The following is a 19597-nucleotide window of genomic DNA, read 5'->3' as shown; positions in this document are numbered from 1 at the left end:
TTTAGTTGCAACATCAGGAAATACTAACAGAAATACATATCAAGAACTTGAGACACGTGACGTCCTTTCTCTGATAAAAATAGTGATGTGCAACATTTTATAACCGCCCCCTCATCTAAGAAAGCAAGGACCTCTCACTATACTTTAACATTAACCTGCTGTAGTTCTACAACCAACACACACAAATGTCTTGTGTGTTTTAAAAAACTGAAATGTGATTGCAAAGAGGTCGTTCAAGTAAGCATAGATTTCCATACTTTTTCATAACGGTCCCCTGAGGGAATCGAACCCACAACCCTATTCCATTACTATGCTACATTCCACGTGTAACTACCTGACCAGGTCTTGCTCATATTCTCACCATCCTACAGTCAAGGTCTTAATGACTAATGGCATCACTGTTCCAGTTAGGGGGGTTCTGTGTCTGTGTTTATATATATGTGGTCGGTCAGACAGACAGACAGACAGACAGACAGACAGACAGACAGACAGACAGACAGACAGACAGACAGACAGACAGACAGACAGACAGACAGACAGACAGACAGACAGACAGACAGACAGACAGACAGACAGACAACTGTGTCTGTGTCACGGAGACCACCAGACAGGAAGTGACACAATATGTTACATGAAACGTAGAAGGGGGCCTTTGTCAGTAAGCTAGGACCCACTTCCTCACAAAAAACACACTGAACAATGAGCATGCAGGATAACTCATGCAAACCCTTCTGCAGGCATACGATGCCTACATGAAAATACACACACACACCGTTCTGATACCATCAGCCTGATCACCGCAGTAACAGACCCCAAACACGCACTCCTCATTCTCTAACTCTCAAGCTGAGTGAAGGGGTATTTTCAGATAGATTCTTACTTCCTTTTCAACTAACATACAGGCAGTCTTTTTTAGAACAGCATCTCTCATCAAAATAAGTCTCTTCTCTCCCTTCTCTACTCTCTCTCTCTTCTCTGTGTATTTTGGTGAGTCTAGCTAGCTACCAGTCAGTCACAGAGAGATAGGGAGGATGTACAGCCAGAGGAAACAGACACACAACACCTAATAGAGATGTCTGGTGGTCCCCTCTCCTGCTTCTCCAAACAGGGAATACTCCTACTCTCTATCCTCCACTATGGTTAGTATTGTATGGATTCTTTACTTTCTCCTGTTCATGTTTTGTATCTATTACATGTACTTGCTTGTATAATAAAGTTAGGAAAACTGTTCAACGGTTAACTTCCTTGTTGGTTTGTACATGGTGTGTGTTGATTGGGAAGTGCCTTGTCAGTGATTGGTTGGATATCTCAAAACATTTACTTTATTACTGTGTGATAACACCTCTGCCTATATTCAGACAAACATGTATGGTGTTTTGATAATGCATTTTTTTATGAAACACATTCCGTCTGTGATGGTGTGGTTGGATCAATAGCTTTTGCAGTGCCTCTGGAAAGCAGGAGATCTTACGATCATGTTCTAGATGCATGTCATTCATTATATTTAAGGTGATACTGGATTGTATCCATTGTTTTTAAGGCGTCCCTTACAAAAAGAACTCGCTATCACTTTATTTGGATAGTCCCAAGTAGGTAGTTTGTAGATGATTTGTAGATGTTGTGGTGTCCAAGACAACAATGCTGATCTATGCTGTGATGATAAGGAGTCTGCCGACACTGTACTTTGTTTATAAAGGTTTATTATAACAAAGAATTTTCAGCGTCGAATTTACAGATACCTGCAGATATCTTAAGAACAGCAAGAGACAATTCTGTAATTCGCTATTCTCTACTTTTCTCCCTTCAAGACATGGTTTTATATCATTTATGACGTAATATGGTGTGATTCTAAAATCCAATCCCTGGTCTTTTTCACATCTCTCCCCATATCATTTTTCCATGAACTTTAGTAATGCTTTCCAGATGTTTCAGCAAAGTAGAGTAAAGTTCATCTGTTACCCCATATGCAACATCAGCAAAATCCTAGAGCCAAGTTTCCTCTAACACACTTTTTGCAAAGGTCAGCACATCACAGACTCTAAGACACTACAATGTTCAATAACTGTCAATAACATTTCCACTAACTATCTACTAACCCTAACCCTAGCCCTAACTCTAACTTTAACCCTTATCCTAATCTTAAACTTTACCCTAACCATTATTCTAAACCTAACCTTAACTTAAACTTAGCAAGCAGTTGCTTTTCAACAGATAGTTTGTTGATAGTATGACCATCTGTAGATCATCTACAGTGCATTCGGAAAGTATTCAGACCACCTCCCCTTTTCCAAATTTTCTTACGTTACACCCCTATTCTAAAATGGAATAAATCAATACAAATGTTCATCAATCTACACACAATACCCCATTATAACATTGCGAAATATATTAAAAGACACATTTTTGTATGTAGTGTAAATCCATTATTATGGAGTGTAAATAAATTGTTATGGAGTGTAAGAGCGAAAAACCTGTCTGGCAGCTTTCATTCCAAATATCCATCAGTCAGTCAAGACAGGAAAATTCTCTCACGGCCCCTCTGCCCTAGGCGACCACCTAAGTACTCCAGATCAATTCATACATCTTTATCAATACATTTTAAGCTATGATGCAATTGAATACATATGAAAACCCCAGCAAACAAAATACAATCAAAATGTCCAGGTCGACCCATCGGACCCTCCTGTGGATTCTCTCTGTCCTTGCCTAGACCCCATATCCCTAAACTTCAACGAAATAAACAAAAACATCTGAGGTCCCCACATGTACCCAACAACAGAAAACATAATTCTTCAAAAATTAATACAGAAAGAATATAACACTGGAATGTAGTCCACTACACTTCATCTCCTCCACAGTGTCGACTTTCAATGCGACGTCGATGATGTAATCTGAACATTTCCACTCCTTCCTTGTTCCACTTCCTCCAGTCCATTCATATTGTCCATGTTTGAGTATTTGAGTCCCTCTACATATTCCCCCATATGCTTCTGGAAGAAAAGAAAATACCAAACAGTATCTTTTGCAAAACAACACATGCAAATTGAAACATCAATATCAGCAATAATATAAGAATGTATATATAAGATTATATATAAAATGAATCACATTCCATTTCCCCCCTTTGATTCATAACAATAATATAATCATCCCACAATCAGATATTCCAAATTTCCTAGAATTATTTCAACCCTAGTTTTCATAACATTTTAGTCTGACTTTTTCCAATTTTTATTTTTTCTCTAATTTTTTCAAAAACCATTTTACTGATTTATTCACAAAACTCTTTCCCATTTTCTGAGGATATTAAGTCAGGAAATTCCCACCTGCTTATGACTTCTTTACACAACAACTTTGCAACCGACTGAGCATATTTTAGCTTAGTTGAACATCTTATGCACCTCTTGGTATATAAATGTAACCAAGAATAACAGTCACACATTATTTTTTCAGACAGATTGTGCACCTACCTATGACATAGTCAATCTATTCAAGAAAATATTATTCCCAAAAACTCTACTCCTTTGTGATTTTTATCCTAATCTCCCCTTTACAACATTAGCTAACCCATAGCTTACTAAATCATCATGGTTTCTCCAAAACAATAATTGATTGCTATTCTAACGATTTCTCTATTGTCTTCAAAACACTTGCTTTTGAAAGTCCTTCAATTCCTGGGTCAATCCCTTGGATTGCTTCATCTTTCAATGGATACTGATTCTTCCAAGGAGGTCTGCCTCCTCAACTTTCACCTCAATTGAGCTGATTTCACAAATCCAATATCAGTCCTACTTTGATATCTCAAACATTCTTGAACTTCTTGCAACATCTCTTCTTCCATAGATTCTCAATTCATCTTCACACTTCAAATAGATTCATTTGTCTTCCGTACAGCTTATGACTCTCCTTCTCCTTGAGCCAAAATCATCATTTTCAGAAATCGCTGATCTTCACTCCTCCAATTCCTTCTCCTATAGGGGTTCACCTGGAGGACAGGTGATCTTCACTTGCTCCTGTATCTTCCTCTGAAATTCTTTCTTTCCAGAAACTATCTATGGATATGAAACAACTTGTACCGCTTGTTGTGGCTGGTATAATTGCATTTGACCTTGTTCAGTTGAAGCTGTAGCAGTGATTGTTGATTTGGTTCACACTGATTCTGCATAACCAAAGCTTCTCTTCTCCTTCTTCTTCTCCACCAGTTGTATTTGATTGAGTTTTCTGAAAGTTTCTTGGTCCTGTTCTTTCTGGTTGTGTTCCTTTTTCCGGTACAGATCCACTTGATGGGCTATATGATCTGTATAGACACCTTTTGTCATGCTCCCAAGTCCAACCACTTCTGCCAGTTTGCTCCTTACCGGTAAGGGCAGTCCCATCTGTAGTTTAGCTCTCAAGATTGACTGCTCAATTTGACTCACATCTGGATCATTTCCGGTAATATTTCTCCACACTTGATGAACTCTTGACACGTAGGCTCTCAGATTTTCTTGTTGTCCTAGTGGGTCAATCAGAATGTTGTCAGGATGCACATTTGTTGGAAACGTATCTCTCAGTGCTCTCCACAGCCGATTTCTACTTGCAGCCAACAATTCAGGGTCGTTCACTGCAGTCCCCACATATCTATGAAGTCCAGCTCTCTGAAAAAGTTCTTCCATGCCTGGAATCCCAAGGAGATTAGCCAAAAGTCTCTTAATGTCTCCTATGGCAGACTGTGTTCCCACCGTAATTTCTTCCAACTTTGAAATCCAAGGATATGCTCCATCTTGAAGAGTAGGCAGTTTCTCAAGTATATCTGACATATCGGTATTCTGCAAAGGCTTATATTCTAGGTTTTGTCCTCGAATGATCACCGGCATAATTTTCTTACTAGTGCCCTCTTTTCTTGGCCTCAATGTATATTTATTCTCAGATTCTTGGGATTCTTTTCTCAGCAGCTTTTTCTCCTTTTTCTTCAGCTTCTTGAGTTGTTCTTCCAGTTCTTTTACTTCTTCTAAATTATTGGCCTTATACAGGTATGATACGCATCGGTCTATATCTCTTTCTATTTCTTCTGTGCTAGTCATTGTAGGATGAAATCCTCTTGAATATGAAGCACCTTTAGTCTCCAAATCTTCATCGTTGTCTCCATCTTTGTTTTCATCAGAACTCGAATCACTTGTATTCTTCTTCTTCCAACTTCCATCACGCCTTCTTTCCGCTCTGGCCAACCTCTGTCTGATGACAGGGTCATATCCACCCATGATCTCTTCTGAATCACTCTGATCATCATCATCATCATCATCGTCATCATCAAGTTCCATCCTCCTTGACCTCACTCTACCCTTAGTCTCCAGACATCTCGTTTTCTTCCTGCTTTTGGAGTTTGGATTCATCTTTATGGTCGTTTCTGCTTGTCCTCTCTCTATTATTCGTTCATCTTCATCTCTGATGCAATAATCACCCTCCTGAATGATCACTGGAAGCTGAGGATAAACGTCCTTAAACTTGGCTTCTTTCTCATAAGGTGGGGGTGTTTTTGCTGAATCCATATATGAGAAAGGTGTATTGACTTCTGCAATTAGTTTTTCTGTCACCTTCACCTCTTTGGCCATTTTCTCTGTACCTCTGTCTCTCTTATCTTTTGTATCTTTTATCAGTTTTTGTCCTTCATTTTCAAACAGCTTAAGAACACCCAGCTCTCTTTGTCTTTTTTCTTTACGAAGTTTTCCTTTCTTCCCCTTCTTTTGATCTGCCTTATACGTGGATACAAGCACTTGCATTATCTTGATGACGTCTGGGTTAAGAGTCCCTTCCACTGGCCATGGTTGTTCAATGTCAGGCCAACGTTTATTCCATTTTTCAGATAATTTTGCTATACCATTAACTAGAGGATTACTATTCTGTACTACATGAAGAGGAGTAATTGCTTTTGTAGTTTTGATGTCCTTTTTCCCCATTGTAATGACTCTGTTATGTGTTTCCCTCTTTGTTTTTTTTTATTATTATGTTTTTATTAAAAAATAATTAATCAATTAATCCAATCAATCAATTAACCAATTAAATAAATATATCAATCAACTAATAATTTCAATCAATCAATCAACCAACTAATCCAATCAATCAATCAAATCAATCAACTAAATCAATCAATCAATCAATCAACTAATCCAATCAATCAACTAACCAATCAAATCAATCAAGCAATCAATCAAATCAATCAATCAATCAACTAATCCAATCAATCAACCAGCTGTCGCTTCGTTCTCTCCTCCCATAGACAATAACAGTTAACAGAGCTCACAGACGAACACGGAACACATAGAACATAGAACACAAATCCCACTTCCAAGTTTGTTATCTTTCACTTATCCTAATCTGTAGATTTATAGTTATGTTGTTATCAATTACAAAACATCTCTATACACTCTTAAAAAAATCCTCCCTGTAGGGTCATGCTATTCTAATAGTTAATGAACATTCTCTTTTTATAGAGACTCATAAGGTTTTGACCTTAACTAACATATTTCCTTACAAAAGAGTAAAAGCCCTGTTGTCATAGCCTTAGTCGACACACAGCTGGAAGTAATCAGAGACCTCTCCATGTACACACATGTAGCGGCTCTCTCTCTGTCTCACACACACACACACACACAGAGACATACAGGATCCATTTATACAAAGCAAGCATGCTTATCGCCGTTCCTATTTTCTTTTATATTCCTTTTGCTAAATTTCTGCTACCTTCAGGTTTTAGACATTCAAAAGAGAGGATTACTTCAGACAGATACTTCGTCAAATAAATTCTGAGCGGTAAACATACAATTGAACATATTGTCTTAAAACCTGCAGTTCCCAGAACTGACTTGAGAGTTAATCTAATAACTATCAAGATTTATGGCCATCATATTGATGCCTTGTTTTTCAAGGGCTTCCTTAAATTAACGGTGTCCTAAAGTATACTGTCTTTTATTCCTTCATGCCTTTCCTGGACACTCTCTCACACTTTTTCCAAGCCAAAATATGTGTGTCCTATCGGTGTGCCTTATAGACACTCCCCACTTTTTGCGTTGTTCTCAACGCAAACTAATTTAGAAAATTTAGAACAGAATTCCTATCACACTGCAAAAAACCAGCAAAACGCACGCACAGATTCTTTGACGGTACATCCCCCCAGCGCACACACACACAGCCACACGAACCGACCAGCGCCCAAAGTTTGTGAGAAAGCTCACCGTATCTGCATGCCTCTTGAGCGGGAGTCACTTCGTAGCCCATGAATGGAACGCTGAGAAAAGATGCAAGACGCCCCAATCCTCGTCGCCATTAAATGTGGTGTCCAAGACAACAATGCTGATCTATGCTGTGATGATAAGGAGTCTGCCGACACTGTACTTTGTTTATAAAGGTTTATTATAACAAATAATTTTCAGCGTCGAATTTACAGATACCTGCAGATATCTTAAGAACAGCAAGAGCCAATTCTGTAATTCGCTATTCTCTACTTTTCTCCCTTCAAGACATGGTTTTATATCATTTATGACGTAATATGGTGTGATTCTAAAATCCAATCCCTGGTCTTTTTCACATCTCTCCCCATATCATTTTTCCATGAACTTTAGTAATGCTTTCCAGATGTTTCAGCAAAGTAGAGTAAAGTTCATCTGTTACCCCATATGCAACATCAGCAAAATCCTAGAGCCAAGTTTCCTCTAACACACTTTTTGCAAAGGTCAGCACATCACAGACTCTAAGACACTACAATGTTAAATAACTGTCAATAACATTTCCACTAACTATCTACTAACCCTAACCCTAGCCCTAACTCTAACTTTAACCCTTATCCTAATCTTAACCTTTACCCTAACCATTATTCTAAACCTAACCTTAACTTAAACTTAGCAAGCAGTTGCTTTTCAACAGATAGTTTGTTGATAGTATGACCATCTGTAGATCATCTACAGTGCATTCGGAAAGTATTCAGACCACCTCCCCTTTTCCAAATTTTCTTACGTTACACCCCTATTCTAAAATGGAATAAATCAATACAAATGTTCATCAATCTACACACAATACCCCATTATAACATTGCGAAAACAGGTTTTTATAAATTTTTGCAAATATATTAAAAATGAAAAAACAGATACCTTACTTACATAAGTATGCTATGGGAATCGAAATTAAGCTCAGGTGCATCCTGTTTCCATTGATAATCCTTGAGATGTGTTTACAACTTGATTGGAGTCCACCTGCGGTAAATTCAATTGATTTGTCATGATTTGGAAAGGCACACACCTGTCTCTATATAAGATTCCACAGTTGACAGTGCATGTCAGAGCAAAAACCAAGCCATGAGGTCGAAGGAATTGTCCGTAGAGCTCTGAGACAGGATTGTGTCGAGGCACAGATCTGTGGAATGTTACCAAAAAATGTCTGCAGCAATGAAGGTCCCCAAGAACACAGCGGCCTCTATCATTCTTAAATGGAAGAAGTTTGGAACCACCAAGACTCTTCCTAGAGCTGGCCGCCTGGCCAAACTGAGCAATCAGGGGAGAAGGGCCTTGGTCAGTGAGGTGACTGAGAACCCGATGGTCACTCTGACAGAGCTCCAAAGTTCCTCTGTGGAGATGGGAGAACCTTCCAGAAGGACAACCATCTCTGCAGCACTCCACCAATCAGGCTTTTATGGTAGAGTGGCCAGATGGAAGCCACTCCTCAGTAAAAGGCACAAGACAGCCCGCTTGGAGTTTGCCAAAAGGAACCTAAAGGACACTCAGACCATGAGAAACAAGATTCTCTGGTCTGATGAAACCAAGATTGAACTTTTGGCCTGAATGCCAAGCGTCACATCTAGAAGAAACCTGGCACCATCCCTATAGTGAAGCATGGTGGTGTCAGCATCATGCTATGTTGTTTTTTTTCAGCGGCAAGGACTGGGAGATTAGTCAGGATCGAAGGAAAGATGAACGCCCGCAAAGTACAAAGAGGTCATTGATGAAAACCTGCTCCAGAGCACTCAGGACCTCAGACTGGGGCGACGGTTCACCTTCCAACAGGACAACAACCCTAAGCACACAGCCAAGACAATGCAGGAGTGGCTTTGGGACAAGTCTCTGAATGTCCTTGAGTGGCCCAGCCAGAGCCCAGACTTGAACCCGATCGAACATCTCTGGAGAGACCTGAATATAGCTGTGCAGCGACGCTCTCCATCCAACCTGAGGATCTGCAGAGAAGAATGGAGAAACTCCCCAAATACAGGTGTGCCAAGCTTGTAGCATCATACCTAAGAAGATTTGAGGCTGTAATCGCTGCCAAAGGTGCTTCAACAAAGTACTGAATATTTCAGTTTTTAAATTGTAGTTAATTTGTACACATTTCTAAAAACCTGTTTTTGCTTTGTCATTATGGGGTATTGTGTTTAGATTGATGAGGGAAAAATAACAATTGAACCAATTTTAGATTAAGGCTGTAACGTAACAAAATGTGAAAAAAGTCATGCGGTCTGAATACATTCCAAATGCACTATATATGGTACCATCCAAATAAAGTGTGACCAAATAACTCTTAAGTAATAAGCTCCACTGCAGGACAAGAACAACTGCTGTTATGTCTTACATATTAAAGTTTGCGTCATTGTAACTGCATTCTTTTTTTCATAATTAATGAAAGAAGACATTTTTTAAAGGTTAATAATACATAATTGATTGTTGCCCATGGAGTGTATGATGCATTTCTGGTGCATAATTACACAGTAAAAACATTATGTAATAATAATAATAATAATAGTAATTATAGTAATATTAGTAATAATAAAAAGAATAGTAACAATACAAATAATAGTAATAATAGTATAAATATATATATATATATATATATATATATATATATATATATATATATATATATAATAGTAATAATAATAACAATAATAATAACAATAATAATAATACTAATAACAATAATAATAATAATAATAATAATAATAATAATAATAATAATAATAATAATAATAATAGTAATAGTAATAGTAGTAATAATAGTAATAATAATAATAATACATGGCTTTTATATAGAGCTTTTCATGGATCCAAAATGTTTGCATTTCCACATAGTTGATTTGTACTTAGACGTGAGCCAAGGAGCATTTATTGATAAAGATCCACCCCTACTTCTCTTGTCCTGTAATCTCATCCTGTTCTGCTGAATGCGGGGGAGGAGTGGACTTTAATGAACTAATGTATAGGACCCACACACTCAAATATGTAAAGATATGTTAAATGTGGATATTTTAAATGTCATACAGTATAAATGAAACCTGGAAAAGTGCTATTTAAATTAAATCCATTATTATCTATTCATTGATGGGTAACACTTTACATTGCAGTGTATTATTGTGTAATTATTTGTGTAGGCACACTGTAGGTACACTGTGTACAGTGTAACAATGAGTAACTACAATACTTTCTACACTATACTTACATAAATAATAAATACACAGTAATAACAGCCCTGTAGTGTAAGTGTAACCATTGATTGATGTCAGAATGTCATGTTGTGTATCTGTGTGTTTCAGGTGTGGGTATTTCTATGTTGTTCAACAAAGGAGTGGGGGACTCAGTGGAGCTGCCCTCAGGCTTAGAAAGGAAATATTTAAAGTCAATGGAGTGGAAGTATAACAAAATGGTCATTGCAGAATTTGAAGATAACTTTACCTTACCAAGATCACAGTTTGAGGGGAGACTAGAAATGAACGACAATAACTTTAGTTTAACAATCAGAGAACTGACACTGCAAGACTCAGGTGAATTTCTAGTTTCTGCCGCATCAAACGAAGGACACTAGATTCCAACCATGACCATCCATCTTCAGATCCATGGTAGGCTGCTTTGTGTTATTCCAAAGTTTTATCCTGTATTGGTATGGTCCATTTAGAATGATTCTCTCTCTCTCTCTCTCTCTCTCTCTCTCTCTCTCTCTCTCTCTCTCTCTCTCTCTCTCTCTCTCTCTCTCTCTCTCTCTCTCTCTCTCTCTCTCTCTCTCTCTCTCTCTTTTTATTGCTCTCTCTCTCTCTCTCTCTCTCTCTCTGTTTCTCTCTCTCTCTCTGTCTCCCTCTCTCTCTCTCTCTCTCTCTCTCTATCTCTGTGTTTCTCTCTCTGTTTCTCTCTCTGTCTCTCTCTCTCTCTTGCTCTCTCTCTCTCTCTCTCTCTCTCTCTCTCTCTCTCTCTCTCTCTCTCTCTCTCTCTGTTTCTCACTCTCTCTCTTTCTCCCTCTCTCTCTCTCTCTATCTCTGTGTTTCTCTCTCTGTTTCTCTCTCTGTCTCTCTCTCTCTCTTGCTCTCGCTCTCTCTCTCTCAGAGCCTATATCCAAGGTGGCGATCCAGAAGAAGATGAAGCTATTGGCCAACCAGTCCTGTTCAGTGTGGCTGCTGTGCAACGTGTCAGTCTGCTCCAACCTCTCCTACACCTGGGAGAGAGGGAATGAAACGTACAGGGACGACCAGCAGATACACTTCTCTCTGTCACCAGCAGACGGAGACATCAGTGTAACCTGCAACGCCTCCGACTCAGTCAGTTGGAAATCTGCATCTACAACAGTAAAGTGTAGTAATGACAGAACAACCCCAGGAAACCAGATATCATAATAATCATTTTACATTTTACATTTTAGTCATTTAGCAGACGCTCTTATCCAGAGCGACTTACAGGAGCAATTAGGGTTAAGTGCCTTGCTCAAGGGCACATTTACGTCATTTAGCAGACGCTCTTATCCAGAGCGACTACAAATTGGTGCATTCACCCTATAGCCAGTGGGATAACCACTTTACAATTATACTTTTATTTATTTTATTTTATTTTTATTTTTTTTGGGGGGGTGTAGAAGGATTACTTTATCCCATCCCAGGTGTTCCTTAAATAGGTGGGGTTTCAAATGTCTCCGGAAGGTGGTGAGTGACTCCGCTGTCCTGGCGTCGTGAGGGAGCTTGTTCCACCATTGGGGTGCCAGAGCAGCGAACAGCTTTGACTGGGCTGAGCGGGAACTATGCTTCTGCAGAGGAAGGGGAGCCAGCAGGCCAGAGGTGGATGAACGCAATGCCCTCGCCTGGGTGTAGGGACTGATCAGAGCCTGAAGGTATGGAGGTGCCGTTCCCCTCACTGCTCCATAGGCAAGCACCATGGTCTTGTAACGGATGCGAGCTTCAACTGGAAGCCCGTGGAGTGTGCGGAGGAGGGGGGTGACGTGAGAGAACTTGGGAAGGTTGAACACCAGACGGGCTGCGGCATTCTGGATGAGTTGTTGGTGTTTAATGGCACAGTCAGGGAGCCCAACCAACAGCGAGTTGCAGTAATCCAGACGGGAGATGACAAGTGCCTGGATTAGGACCTGTGCCGCTTCCTGTGTAAGGCAGGGTCGTACTCTCCGAATGTTGTAGAGCATGAACCTGCAGGATCGGGTCACCGCCTTGATGTTGGCGGAGAACGACAGGGTGTTGTCCAGGGTCACGCCAAGGCTCATCGCACTCTGGGAGGAGGACAAAACGGAGTTGTCAACCGTGATGGCGAGATCATGGAATGGGCAGTCCTTCCCCGGGAGGAAGAGCAGCTCCGTCTTGCCAGGGTTCAGCTTGAGGTGGTGATCCGTCATCCATACTGATATGTCGGCCAGACATGCAGAGATGCGATTCGCCACCTGGTTATCAGAAGGGGGAAAGGAGAAGATTAGTTGTGTATCGTCAGCGTAGCAATGATAGGAGAGGCCATGTGAGGATATGACAGAGCCAAGTGACTTGGTGTATAGGGAGAAAAGGAGAGGGCCTAGAACTGAGCCCTGGGGGACACCAGTGGTGAGAGCACGTGGTGCGGAGACAGCTTCTCGCCACGCCACTTGGTAGGAGCGACCGGTCAGGTAGGACGCAATCCAGGAGTAAGCCGCGCCGGAGATGCCCAGCTCGGAGAGGGTGGAGAGGAGGATCTGATGGTTCACTGTATCAAAGGCAGCAGACAGGTCTAGAAGGACAAGAGCAGAGGAGAGAGAGTTAGCTTTAGCAGTGCGGAGAGCCTCCGTGACACAGAGAAGAGCAGTCTCAGTTGAATGACCAGTCCTGAAACCTGACTGGTTTGGATCAAGAAGGTCATTCTGAGAGAGATAGCAAGAGAGTTGGCTAAAGGCGGCACGCTCAATAGTTTTGGAAAGAAAAGAAAGAAGGGATACTGGTCTGTAGTTGTTGACATCAGTGGGATCGAGTGTTGGTTTTTTGAGAAGGGGTGCAACTCTCGCTCTCTTGAAGACGGAAGGGACATGGCCAGCGGTCAAGGATGAGTTGATCAGCGAGGTGAGGTAGGGGAGAAGGTCACCGGAGATGGTCTGGAGAAGAGAGGAGGGGATGGGGTCAAGCGGGCAGGTTGTTGGACGGCCTGCAGTCACTTGTCATTAGACTTAACAAACGAGGATCGGATGTCGTCAACCTTCTTTTCAAAGTGGTTGACAAAGTCATCCACAGAGAGGGAGGAGGGGGGGGGGATTCAGCAGATGCTTGGAATTTAGAGTGGTAGAAAGCGGCCTTAAAAGCAGAAACAGATGAAGAAAATGTAGAGAGGAGGGAGTGAAAAGATGCCAGGTCGGCAGGGAGTTTAGTTTTCTTCCATTTCCGCTCAGCTGCCCGGAGCTCTGTTCTGTGAGCTCGCAATGAGTCATCAAGCCACAGAGCTGGAGGGGAGGACCGAGCCGGCCGGGAGGATAGGGGACACAGGGAGTCAAAGGATGCAGAAAGGGAGGAGAGGAGGGTTGAGGAGGCAGCATCAGGAGATTGGAGGGAGCAGGATTGAGCAGAGGGAAGAGATGATAGGATGGAAGAGGAGAGAGTAGTGGGAGAGAGAGAGCGAAGGTTGCGGCGGCGCGTTACCATCTGTGTAGGGGCAGAGTGAGTAGTGTTGGAGGAGAGCGAGAGAGAAAAGGATACAAAGTAGTGGTCGGAGACATGGAGGGGAGTTGCAGTGAGATTAGTAGAAGAGCAAAATCTAGTAAAGATGAAGTCAAGCGTATTGCCTGCCTTGTGAGTGGGGGGGGGATGGTGAGAGGGTGAGGTCAAAAGAGGAGAGTAGTGGAAAGAAGGAGGCAGAGAGAAATGAGTCAAATGTAGACGTGGGGAGGTTGAAATCCCCCAAAACTGTGAAGGGTGAGCCATCCTCAGGAAAGGAACTTATCAAGGGGTCAAGCTCATTGATGAACTCTCCAAGGGAACCTGGAGGGCGATAGATGACAAGGATATTAAGCTTAAATGGGCTGGTGACTGTGACAGCGTGGAATTCAAATGAGGAGATAGACAGATGGGTTAGGGGAAAAATTGAGAATGACCACTTGGGAGAGATGAGGATTCCTGTGCCACCACCCCTCTGACCAGATGCTCTCGGGGTATGCGAGAACACATGGTCAGATGAGGAGAGAGCAGTAGGAGTAGCAGTGTTTTCAGTGGTAATCCATGTTTCCGTCAGTGCCAGGAAGTCGAGGGACTGGAGGGTAGCATAGGCTGGGATGAAGTCAGCCTTGTTGGCGGCAGAACGGCAGTTCCAGAGGCTGCCTGAGACCTGGAACTCCAGGTGTGTGGTGCGTGCAGGGACCACCAGGTTAGAAAGGCAGCAGCCACGCGGTGTGAGGCGTTTGTGTAGCCTGTGCGGAGAGGAGAGAACAGGGATAGGCAGAGGCATAGTTGACAGGCTGCAGCAGATGGCTACAATAATGCAGAGGAGATCGGGATGAAATGAACTAAACATCAGGGAAAGGAGAGAGCAGGCCTCCCTCACCAAAAAAAAAAAATATATATATATATAACTCTCCCAACTTCCACCTCAGAAACTATAATTGTTTCACTGAACCACCCGAGTAAAACTCTCCCAACTTCCACTTTAGAAATTAGAATTGTTGTAAACTACAGCAGACTGTTATCAGTAGCTGTAATTAAGTACAGCAGCTACCAACCACCTAACGTTAATGCCTCGGATGAGGTTAGAAAAACAGCTGAATGGTAGCAGCTAGCTGGCTCAATCACAGGTACTCTTAAGCATGAAATAACATTGGAAACAATTAACCACAGTTGCAAAAAGTTACCAGTAGCTACCCGCTAGCTAGCTAGCTAGCTAGCTTTGTTGGTCCAAGTAGTGGGTAGGCTAGCCTCGTGCTTCGCCGGAGTCCGCCGAATACAGTCCTTACCTACAATAATTACCTACAATAACCTTCAATAACTACCTGAGTAAGCTACCTATAATACCAAACTGCAATACCTACCTACAATCTAAATACATGGTTTAAGCTTAACTCAACACCATATAAGAAGCCAAGCTTACCTTTCATAAAGCAGCAACACTCCATACACTTTTCATACAGTGTGCTTCTGTGCTTATGTTGTCAAATATAATATACAGTATTATGTAATACATGTGATGACATTGGGGAGATATAATATACAGTATTATGCAATACATGCGATTACATTGGGTAGATATAATATACAGTATTATGTAATACATGTGATTACATTGAGTAGATATAATATAGAACTCTGTAGGCTTTAGCATATTGCAGAGTCTAATCCAGTGGTTCCCAGATCCAGTCCTCCAGTACCCCCAACAGTACACATTTTTATTGTAGCCCGGGACAAGCACACATGATTCTACTTGTCATTAATCATCAGGCCCTCATTGAGTTAATTCTGGGGGGTTTTTTGGTCTGGGACTACAACATAAAATGTGTGCTGTTGGGGGTACTAGAGGACTGGAGTTGGGAACCACTGGTCTAATCCAGTGTTTCTTAGTCCTGGTGCTGGGGACCCAAAGGGGGGCACAATTTAGTTGTTGCCCTAACACTACATGCTTGATTCCACTAAGGTATGATGATTAGTTGATTAGTGGAATCAGGTATGTTAGTGCTAGGGCAAAAAAGAAAACGTGGACCCCTTTGGGTCTCCATGACCAGGTTTAAGAAACACCAGTCTAATCACATCTGTGTTATAGAGTATGATACATGGCTGTCCTGGAATAGGATCTACATCGGGGTACCAGTAGGTGGCGCTGTGGTGCTGATCCTCACCGTAGCTGTGGCAGTGTATTACTGCAGGGGCCGCTGTAACACAGGTATGTACAGCATAGGGGCCTCATCTATACTTAAAGGGACATTTTAGGCTCTGGATGTATTCTTAGGATGTTTATGATGTGGCATAAGCATAATTAGATATTTTGTTCAAAATGTTGGGCTTAGGGATTTATGGAAATCGGAAAGCGAGTGTGAAACCTCAGAAGTGTGTAATGTATTAATTATTGGGTGTGTTTGTGGATATCCTGTTTAGTATCTATCTGATTGGTTGATATTATGTTCTTGTCATAAACAGCAGATCTAACTGACAACACAAGAATGAAAGATGTAAGTATGCAGTAAACTACCAGAATTTTGGTAACTTTCAAGAATTGTATGTAATTTATCACTAGACAACTAGAGCCTCTTTTGGTATTTCAGATGATCACAGGTGTCTGTAATTATCTCTGGCCCTCTGCGTGGTCTTATCACGTAAAATATATGAAATAACTAAATAAGATGATTTAAAAATAATTAAATTGAATCACAAAGCTGTGAAAAAAATATATAATCAAAACAATGTTTTATATGAGGGTTTTAGCATAAATATCCTTTATATTTGTTTTAAAAAAAATGTGGGGTCAAACTGGTGGCACTTGTGAAAAAAGTTAATAGCTGGAAGAGTTACAGAGTTAATTGAAAATATGGCCATTGTTGATTAGATGCTTTTTAAAATTAATTAGGCTAGTTTATCTTGAACCATATGGTCTATCCACTAGAAACTCACAGACAATATGGACACAGCAGATGTGTAAAGTACTTAAGTAAAACTATTTTAAAGTACTACTTAAGTAGTCATTTTGGGTATCTGTACTTTTCTTTACTATTTATATTTATGACAACTTTTACTTTTACTCTGCTACATTCCTAAAGAAAATAATGTACTTTTTACTCCATACACATCCCTGACACCCAAAAATATTCATTACATTTTGAATGCTTAGTAGGACAGGAAAATGGTCCAATTCACACACTTATCAACAGAACATCCCTGGTCATCCCTAATGCCTCTGATCGAAAATCTGATTTATTCAATTCTCCACGTGGTCTAAAGGGCACATCATGTAATATAACAGGCTTTCAAAATTAAAATGGACAATTTATACATAAAATATCAAAGGGATGTTCCTCTGGATTATATGTATAAAGTGGTTACTATGGAGACTGGGATGTCCAAGCACTGTTTTCATGGAACGACCCATGTATGTGTACTGTATTCCGCTATACTGTGTACTGTAATTGCTGATAGGCAGTGTTTTTGTGCAATGTTCATCCATTTTGTTTATACGTTTAAGTACCTTTTTCTGTATATATTCCAGACAAGATCAAACAGTCAGGCAATGTCCATCTATGAGACAGTAGGTGATCTGGCTGTCCCAAGACTGAACACGGTGAGAGCGAGACATGAATGGTCATACCTGATATCTTTGAACATAAATAAAATAAAACAGTCTCTGCGTGAATAGGAGACTATGTACTCTACTTGGAAATTGTCTACATTTCATAATGCTGAAACAGTTTCTTCTTGGTTGCCTGTCACATTTAGCCGCAGACTCTGTATGACAAGATCACATTTGGACGCCAGCCAGAAGCCCCTTCTTCTTCCAACCAGGAAGAACTGTGAACTGAACAGGATGTGGTCATAATCTGGGCATCTATAGATATAGAACCCTCTGCATCCTCAGCATCCTTCATGTGTACCTTCTGTACATAGATGTTACTGTTTCATTTAATCACGACCTGCACATTTCTGTTTTGTTTTGCTTACTTGTTCAGAACTAGAATCTTCGTCTGTTCATGATCATTATGTGGTACAACTTGTTATTTTCAAGATATTCAGAGTTACATAACTATTTCCTGGGTTCTATTTCATTCTATTGTTGCATTAAGTGTTTATATTTGCGTAATAACAACTAATAGCAATACAAAACTATATTCTTAAAGATTACCAGTGATTCTGTGGGACTCTACAAGAGTTGAAAACAATTTATTTGTATGTATTGTAGTTTAGATGTGTATTGTACAGTAAAAGTTTTACATTCCACAGACATGCTTTGTAGAAATCACATAGGCCACATTCCCATCAATTCAAAATATGCTCAAACTATATTTTGTTATTGTGTGAAATCAGACAATGAATAGACCTTAAAACAATAATACTGTCTTTACATATTGAGAAAAAGTCATCTCATCCAGAATGCCGCAGCCCGTCTGGTGTTCAACCTTCCCAAGTTCTCTCACGTCACCCCGCTCCTCTGCACACTCCACTGGCTTCCAGTTGAAGCTCGCATCTGTTACAAGACCATGGTGCTTGCCTATGGAGCTGTGAGGGGAACGGCACCTCCGTACCTTCAGGCTCTGATCAGTCCCTACACCCAAACGAGGGCATTGCGTTCATCCACCTCTGGCCTGCTGGCTCCCCTTCCTCTGCGGAAGCATAGTTCCCGCTCAGCCCAGTCAAAACTGTTCGCTGCTCTGGCACCCCAATGGTGGAACAAGCTCCCTCACGACGCCAGGACAGCGGAGTCACTCACCACCTTCCGGAGACATTTGAAACCCCACCTCTTTAAGGAATACCTGGGATAAGATAAAGTAATCCTTCTACCCCCAAAAAAAAATATATTGTAAACTGGTTATCCCACTGGCTATAGTCGCTCTGGATAAGAGCGTCTGCTAAATGACGTAAATGTAATGTAAATGTAAAAAGGAGAGAACATCCTAATAAATATAATGATTTGTAGAAATCATAACGCAGAGATCATATAATGATTCACAGTCACAAAAGTGCAGTATTTGAGAAAGGCTACCTTTAAGTGATAGAAAAACATGAATTACAACATAAATTACATTTTTGTATTTCAGGTGTATTAACCTCTTCCATACATAACAATAATAATAATATATGTATTTTATAAAGTTCTTTCATTTAAGAACTTAAGGCTGGAGTTTTTTCAGATCCCGAAAGTGTAGTACCGACCTGGTTGATGCTTCGACGCCTGTAAAAACACCAAAAAATACCAACAAACCTTGGTATAGACATTTGTTGTACATACCCACTGGTCAAACAGTCAAACACTGGTTGAATCAACATTGTTTCCACGTCATTTCAACCAAAACAATCTATGTGAGGAGATTGAAGCAACGTGGAAAAGTGATTGGATTTGAAAAAAATCTGTAATGTAAAGGCATTTCATATTTTTTTCACCAACCTTAGACATAAATCCAATGACATATTGATTTTTTGGGGTTGATTTCACATTGAATTCACATTAGTTGACAACTCAACCAAACGTAAATCAAAACTAGACGTTGAGCTGTTTGATGTCTGTGCACAGGAGGAAGTTGTTTCTAAAGTAAAGCTGCTTACTTGTTGAACCTGATTGATAACCAGGTGGCGAATCGCATCTCTGCATGTCTGGCAGACATATCAGTGTGGTTGACGGATCACCACCTCAAGCTGAACCTCGGCAAGACGGAGCTGCTCTTCCTCCCGGGGAAG

The 19597-nt window shown here is 40.7% G+C and overlaps 1 pseudogene; it reads left to right on the top strand.

Moving 5' to 3' along the window:
- Positions 1-1048: 1048 nt before the first annotated feature.
- Positions 1049-18066, top strand: LOC123483858 (annotated as a pseudogene).
- The last annotated feature ends 1531 nt before the right edge of the window (positions 18067-19597 follow it).

The sequence above is a fragment of the Coregonus clupeaformis genome, unplaced genomic scaffold (genome assembly GCF_020615455.1).
Source record: "Coregonus clupeaformis isolate EN_2021a unplaced genomic scaffold, ASM2061545v1 scaf0156, whole genome shotgun sequence".
NCBI classification, from domain to species: domain Eukaryota; kingdom Metazoa; phylum Chordata; class Actinopteri; order Salmoniformes; family Salmonidae; genus Coregonus; species Coregonus clupeaformis.
This window is presented reverse-complemented; position numbering and strand designations above follow the sequence as displayed.